This window comes from Bison bison, unplaced genomic scaffold (assembly GCF_000754665.1).
Source record: "Bison bison bison isolate TAMUID 2011002044 unplaced genomic scaffold, Bison_UMD1.0 scf7180017864177, whole genome shotgun sequence".
Classification (NCBI taxonomy): Eukaryota; Metazoa; Chordata; class Mammalia; order Artiodactyla; family Bovidae; genus Bison; species Bison bison.
This window is the reverse complement of record NW_011494749.1, coordinates 2,730,967-2,738,642: the sequence shown is the minus strand read 5'-3', so window position 1 is coordinate 2,738,642 and position 7,676 is coordinate 2,730,967. Positions and strand designations below refer to the sequence as shown.

The 7,676-nt window shown below is 39.3% G+C and overlaps 1 long non-coding RNA gene across 1 annotated transcript in view; it reads right to left on the bottom strand.

Annotated features, from left to right (window-relative positions):
- Nucleotides 1–1,126: 1,126 nt before the first annotated feature.
- Nucleotides 1,127–7,676, bottom strand: part of LOC104990313 — a 197,679-nt gene continuing 191,129 nt past the window's right edge. The window contains exon 4 of the long non-coding RNA XR_825506.1: nucleotides 1,127–1,251. This is a non-coding gene — a long non-coding RNA (uncharacterized LOC104990313). The remainder of the gene's footprint in view (nucleotides 1,252–7,676) is intronic.

The window sequence follows — 7,676 nt, the reverse complement described above, 5'->3', positions numbered from 1 at the left end:
TTTAGGTCAGTTATAAAAATACTAGACAGATACAAGCCTAGTTAAAACAAAAGTTAAAACATCCCTTCAAGGGATGGGCATTATCTGCTTTTACCACCTGAATAATAATCTCAATAGATTTGCTGAGTTAGAAAGAGTGACCTTTATCCACTCACTCCATACAGAAATTTCTTCTGTAACAAACCCCAACCACTTCAACGAGGGAACCATATTAACCTCCTTCCAAGCAACCCATCCCATTCTGATATAGTTCTTAAGCTCAGGTCAAGCTCAGGAAAACTAGTGCCTAAAAATGTTACTATAACTAGAAAGCTGCTTCACTTCACAGACAGGGTCTGGATAAAGGCCTGCAGGAGGACATACAGGGAAAAAGCCGGCTTCTGGATCTCCCCTGATTCCCAGTTAGCTGCCTGTTGGCAAGGCCTTAGGCAGTTCTACCACAAGGAGATGGTGGTTTCTCTGAAGATGCTCATTCTCAGAAGATAGGACGCGAAGGTCAAGAGGACTTTCATCAGCTCTAAAGGGTGGTTTAGCACAGTATTTGAGTCAGAACTTCAAAGGCAAAGAGAGTTCCCTGCCCCCTCTCTGTTATCCTGCTTAGTTTAGTCAGTATCCAATTACTCAGTTGGCACCTGAAGCTCGTGGAGCCCAATCCTAGACCAATAGCACATGACACCTGAAACAAGGTAGCCCCCATCGGCATCACCTTATTACCTTTTGTAAAGGAAAGACCCACTCAGGTGACTTCTTTTTGACCAACAGAGAACAAACTGGGGAAACTTGTGCAGTAGAACCAGCTTCATTGCCTGCTGGCTTAATAATTAAGATAACTGGATATTAACTAGAGTTATTATGATGATCCTTTTGCAGCATACACAAATTTCAAATCATTATGTTGTACACCTGGAATTAATATAATGTTTTATGTCAACTATACCCTAACTTGCTCACGTGAATTCTCTAATGAAAATTTACCTCTGATGTTTATCAATCAAGTACAGCACCCATGTCTTATTCATCTTTGTACCCTCAATGTCCAGAGATGCTTCTAGCACATAGCACATACTTGGCAAACACTGGCTGACCTAAGTGAAAGATTAAAATGTATTCAAGGACTAACCTTCAGATGCATTTCTTCATGTCAGGCATTATCAGAAGCACAGGTTCTCTGCACATTTTTTCCACATCTGCAATAATGTTTTGTACCCAGCGATTTGCAGAAAGCAAGCCTGAAGAGATTCCCAACCTAAGCTGTTCAAAAATAGAAGAAAAATGAGACTTGAGGAAAATGAGGAAAAATGAGACATTCTTTGGCATTCATTCACTTGATGTATGTGCAATAGAATGCTTTGAATTTATATAATATTTAGGAAGTTGCTCAAACAGGATCTAGTTAATAAAAGCACAATTTCACACTGAAGCTCCACATGGATAGCTGTGGAACTAGGCTAAAATTTATCTCTCATTCTGACCTCTCCTTAAACCAAGCAAGTTGCAACAGTATGGCTTAAAAATCCAAGGCGTGCTTTACACTGGTGACTTGAAAGGTATGTAGAAATTATAGGTAACAATAGGTTTTCAGGGATCATTTAGCCTCTTTAAGTGGGTATATCAGAAGCACATCAGAAGGGAGTGTATATGTAAGAGAGAGAAAAGAAAGAAAAAGAGGAAAAAGGAGTAAAGAGAAAGAAATAGTCCTTAGAAGTTCAGGCTTATGAAAAAGTTCAAAAAGCAAAAGAGATTAGCAACTTTGTTATTGTCTACTGTACATTCAACATACATATATTAATAGCTACATCATTGGTTGGGTGAGGGTAAGGGATTGTTGATGAAAATGAAAAGAAGAATTCCTAATGCCAACCTTATTGTTTTTAACTTGATAAACATTGTCTAAAGGAGCTCTATATAATTCTTTAAGTAGATTTTGTGGTTTCTCCTTGTTGGTATCATATGGTTGGTTTCCTATGAGTCAGTTTCACACAAGTGGATTCCAGCTTGTTTGGGGAAAAACTCACAGATCATACTGATCTAAACATGATCCATTTGCAATAACTGCCACATGGTAGTTGCTCAACAGAAACACTTAAGTGACAAATGTTGCTGAAATCACATTTTTCTTCTCTAGGCATAATCGGGAAAGTTATTCTCATTACTTCTCAATTGATCTCCTATAATTTTCTATCTTGTACATTTCCATCATAATAACCTGCATTTACTTTAGTGTCTTCTGCACATCTGAAGGCTCCTGTCCTTCAGATCTTGTCATCTTGAATCATCATAAAGAATATATACCTTAGAAACAGGGACTATATCTCCTTTTTCTTTTCATGACCCAGTAGTTTGAAGATGAAGAATCATCTTCATCATTCAAAGATGATGAAGTTTGCAGAGTAGAAAACTGGCAAAAGCCCATTTCCTCATTCCAACCATGCAAAGGCTGAGGCTTTCATGCTCTTACATAATTCCAACTGCTGTGACTGTTTTAATAGTAAGTGCTGAATTCCACCTGAGTTAATCAGAAACTTTCTCCTTAGAGTTTGAATTCTAAAAGTAGAGACATTTTTAATGCAAAATATGTAAGATGTGGACACACGTGTTCCATATGATCAAGTTTCCAGTCACAAGGATGACCTGGACTGAAAGAATAAGGCAAGACACAAAGAGGCAGATAATAGAAATGCTAAGAAAGATAATCCTCAAGACATTCAAATCCTTGGCTGCCATCATGTCTATGGTTCAGGCAAAACCCTGACATTCCTGTGGTTGGTTTATTTCATTCATTCAGTAAATATTCAGTGAGCACTGACTATATGCCCAGCACTTTGCTAGGCACTGAAGATGCAACTGTGAGCAAAACAGAGATGTTCTCTGCCCTGGCAGAGCTGCTGAGCCATTAAATCTACATCATCCCCCTATCCCCACACCATCATCACACTTTTAGTTTGAATAACATCCAAAAGAATGCTAATTTCAGCTGTTATGAATTAAACTTCTGTGGATTTGTCTGTGACATTAAACAATTTTATGCAAAATTCATTTTTCAAACTAGGTAACCAACAAATTTTGTCTTTTGATTTATGCCTGAGTTGCTTAAAATTTCCCTAAAAACTAGAAAATCCTCTTCTGACTTACTCAGCACCTAAGAAATCTCAAACTTCTAATTCTTAAAAAATAAAATTCTTATTTAAGTATAACAAGAAGCAACAGTTTTGCTTCAAGCAATATTATTTCATTTCCCTACACCAACTATTCAGGAAACTGATATAGAATTTTACCTTTTGTTCTCAACCTGGGTTCTTTCAAAATAAAACATAAAACTCTATGCCTGTAGGTAGTGTTAGATCATATCTTCCAGGCCTTCCTAATTCTGACATTTGAAAATAATAATGATAATGACATCTATTTTTGACCTTAGGTAAAGAAAAACTAGTGCATCTTCTACAATGTGATCTTTGCAAATTCAGATATGAAGTTACTCACCAGCATGGGGCCCAGCAAGAGGAATGCAGAGGTTTAGTCACGAAATCGTGTCTGACTCTTTCGTGACCCCATGGACTGTAGCCTTCCAGGCTCCTCTGTCCGTGGGGTTTCTCCAGGAAAGAATGCAGGTGTGGGTTGCCGTCTCCTTCTCCAGGGGGCTTCCTGACCCAAGGATTGAACCTGTGTCCTCTGCTCTAGCAGGCAGATTCCTTACCACTGAACCACCAGGGAAGCCTGGGGAGTGCAGAGGATGTGAAAAAAACATCCCTTCATCAGGACAGTGTTCTGGGATCCCCTACTGCCTGCCTCTGCCTTTCAGGCTGATGCTTCATGACGCACGGCTGGGAAGAGTTCTCAGGGGAGACTCCCACACTGAGCCCACCCTGGGACACTCAGTCTCTCACAGCCACCGAGCAGGTACTTTCCAGGACTGCAATTTCACGATCGGGGGCTGACAACCCGCTTCTCTTCCCTAGCTGAGCTCTGCCTCCCCACCACCACACACACACAAAATTAAAATAGGACTTCTTACCAGCTGAGATCTATCACACATGGATCCTAAGCAATGAAGGATAACTATACACTTTCCCATATTCTTTACATTCACTGCATTTCTCTCCTGTGTAATTTCTCTTGGGTGTAATATGGTTAGAATTTCTTCTGGTGGCATTGCCACGTAGATTATATTCACAGAGTTTCTCTCCAGGTTGAGTTGGTGCCTGCTGATTGCGGGGTAAGTGTTAATTAAAGACTTAGCACTACCATGGAATATCACCGTAACCTTGATGAAACCATTTAATTTCCCCAAACTCAGTTCCCTCACCTATAAAAAGGGAGTCATCTTGGTACCTATTATAAGGTCTTCAATGATGACTAATGCAACAATATACATATTTAACACACTGACTAACACTTGGCCATAGATATTAACTATCATCAATATCATCAAAATCATCATTATTAACTTCTTCATCATCCTAATAGCTTATGGTGAATGGTGTCAGATTCTTGATATCTGAAGAAGAAGATTTAGCTTCAGGACCAGGGACCAGACTTGATCACTCAAGAGCTTTTGTGTAGCAGAGTTTTATTAAAGTATAAAAAGGAACAGAGAAGCTTCTGACATAGACATCAGAAGGGGGATGGAGAGTGCCCCCCACCGCTAGTTTTAACAAGCCGTTTTATGTCTGTTAGAAAGTTATTAATCAGATAAGAGAGACACCTCAAGGTTGACAGAGTTTCACCAGGTCCCTCTCCCACAATATGCATTTTTGAGATAGGATGGCACAAAGTGTATCATTTCCCAGCCATAAAACAATTAATATGAATACTGGTTTGTTGAACTATTACCAGCCAAAAGTTAGTCTTAGGTGGAACCATTTTGAAGAAAGGTAAATTCCAAAGCATATTCCAAAGAAAGGCAAATTCCAATACATAGTTTCATTAACAGAGCATAAGAAAAACGCATTTGTTAGCTCAAGGCTTGAGAAACATTCAGTTCAGGTGGAACCAGGTGTCATAGCAACACAGAATTTTAAGAGACACTTGCAGCCTATTTCCTCCATTTGGAGACCTCTGGCTTTCCTACCTGTTACTCTCTCAATCCTCACCTAAGACAGTCTCTCATTTTACAAACTAATAAATTGTTTTAGAGCAGCTTTTCTTAGCATTGCTACTGATAAACTGCAATCACTTAGAACATGAGTATTTTTAATAGTATTAGATTGATGTCTGACCATTTTTATGCACATTTGTATACATTTTTATATGATTCAATTTAATACTACTGTTAAGATGATTTAAAGTATAAATTAGGGTACATTGAGGTTTAAGTCTGTAGTAATATGAATCTTTCATTCCTATATTTGTTATGCTTGTGGTTCTCTACCCAGTGGCCCAGGCAATGGTATTTGTAAAGCTCCCCAGGTGATTAAAAGGTCAAGACTTCTTACACTTCCTTGTGTTTAAGAGAATCACTGCTTTCTGCCTTCTCATCTGGGAAAGAAATGAAGGCCATTAATAGGCCTCCAGGAAACTTCATTGGTTTAACCCACTGATCCTCAACCCTGGGAATGATTAGAATTACCTGGGGAGGACTTAAAGTCCAGATCTCAACCAAGACCATGTAAATCATGTAATCACATTGATTATAAGTTATTAAGTTTGTCAACTACCTCACTTCTAAAACAAACAAAATGCATTATCCCCAATAGCTATGATACGAAGCAACTTTTTTTTTTCTTTCTTACCACAAAGAGTACGGTGAGTACTGTGCTGACTTTTCCAGTAAGTTTAAATCAGGATTTGTGTACATCCAAAAAGAATTTTTAGCATATCTTTTAAATCTGCTGTGGACAAGTGCATTGAGCATACTCAAAATAGATGCAAGGGAGCCCTTATGCAACTGTTTAGGAAAAATCTTTTTTTTCTTCTGTGTACAAATAGGGATTCATTATTATCTCCTAAGTATCAGATGACAATGACCCTGTAAAAAACAACAGAGGAAATATAACCCTATTATATTGATATGACTGTTCATGTGGCTTAAAACTTTCAAAAAATTAAAATCATGGCATCCCATCCCATCACTTCATGGCAAAAAGATGGGGAAACAATGGAAATAGTGACAAGCTTTATTTTCTTGGGCTCCATAATCACTGCAGATAGTGACTGCAGCTATGAAATTAAAAGACAAGCACTTGCTTCTCGGAAGAAAAACTATGACAAGCCTAGACAGTATATTAAAAAGTAAAGACATTATTTGCCAACAAAGGTCCATCTAGCCAAAGTCATGGTTTTTCCAGCAGTCATGTATGGATGTGAGAGTTGGGCTGTAAAGAAGGCTGAGTGCTAAAGAATTGATGCTTTTGAATGGTGGTATTGGAGAAGACTCTTGAGAGTCCCTTGGACTGCAAGGAGATCAAACCAGTCAATCCTAAAGGAAATCAGTGCTGAATATTCATTGGAAAGACTGATGCTGAAGCTGAAACTTCAATACTTTGGCCACCTGATGCGAAGAGCCAACTCATTGGAAAAGACCCTAATGCTGGGAAAGATTGAAGGCAGGAGGAGAAGGGGAAGAAAGAGGATGAGATGGTTGGATGGCATCACCGACTTGATGGACATGAATTTGAGCAAGCTCTGGGAGTTGATGATGGACAGGGAAGCCTGGCGTGCCACAGTCCATGGGGTTGCAAAGAGCTGGACACGACTGAGTGATATAACTGAACTGTCTTTAAAAATTCTGTTTTACCCATAATTGATTTTAGCATCAAGTTAAAAACCAAATGATTACTTCTAAGTCCTGGATACAGTTCATCTCTTCACCATTACACAGCAGTTTCAAAATTTGGTGTTAGGGCTTCCCTGATATCTCAGTTGGTAAAGAATCCACATGCAATGCAGGAGACCCTGGTTTGATTCCTGGGTTGGGAAGATACACTGGAGAAGGGATAGGCTACTCACTCCAGTATTCTTGGGCTTCCCTTATGGCTCAGCTGGCAAAGAAAATGCCTGCAATGCAGGAGACCTGGGTTCTGTCCCTGAGTTGGGAAGATCCCCTGGAGAAGGGAAAGGCTACCCTACCCACTCTAGTATTCTGGCCGGGAGAATTCCATGGATAGTCCATGGGGTCACAAAGAGTCAGATACAACTGAGTGACTTTCACTTTACCCTCCTTACAACAGTTTCAAAATTTGGTGTACTTGTTTTTTTTGTTTGTTGCTTGTTTAAATCTGGGTTCATTAAGGAAAATGTGCATATGAAATACTTTTTAAAGCTCTCCAGAGATCAACTTTATCAAAATCAATGTTTATACTCCTTGAGAGCTAACCAAGCCTTCATGAACTTTTTATAGGAGAGATAACCTCTGATACTGACAAGAGTAAACCATCATGAAAATTAGGCTTTAACGACTGTTTTCTGCTTTCTTTCTGCAAGACAACACTTTACTCCATTTTTTTTTTATATAGTACTAAATGTTTCCTAATGTAATACTGGGCATCCCAGGTGGCACAGTGGTAAAGAATCTGCCGGCCAAGGCAGGAGACCCAAGAGATGTGGGTTCGATCCTTGGGTCAGAAAGATCCCCTGGAGTAGGAAATGGCAACCCTCTCCAGTATTCTTGCCTGAGAAATCCCATGCACAGAGGAGCCTGCTGGGCTACAGTCCATGGGGTTGCAGAGTCAGACACATCC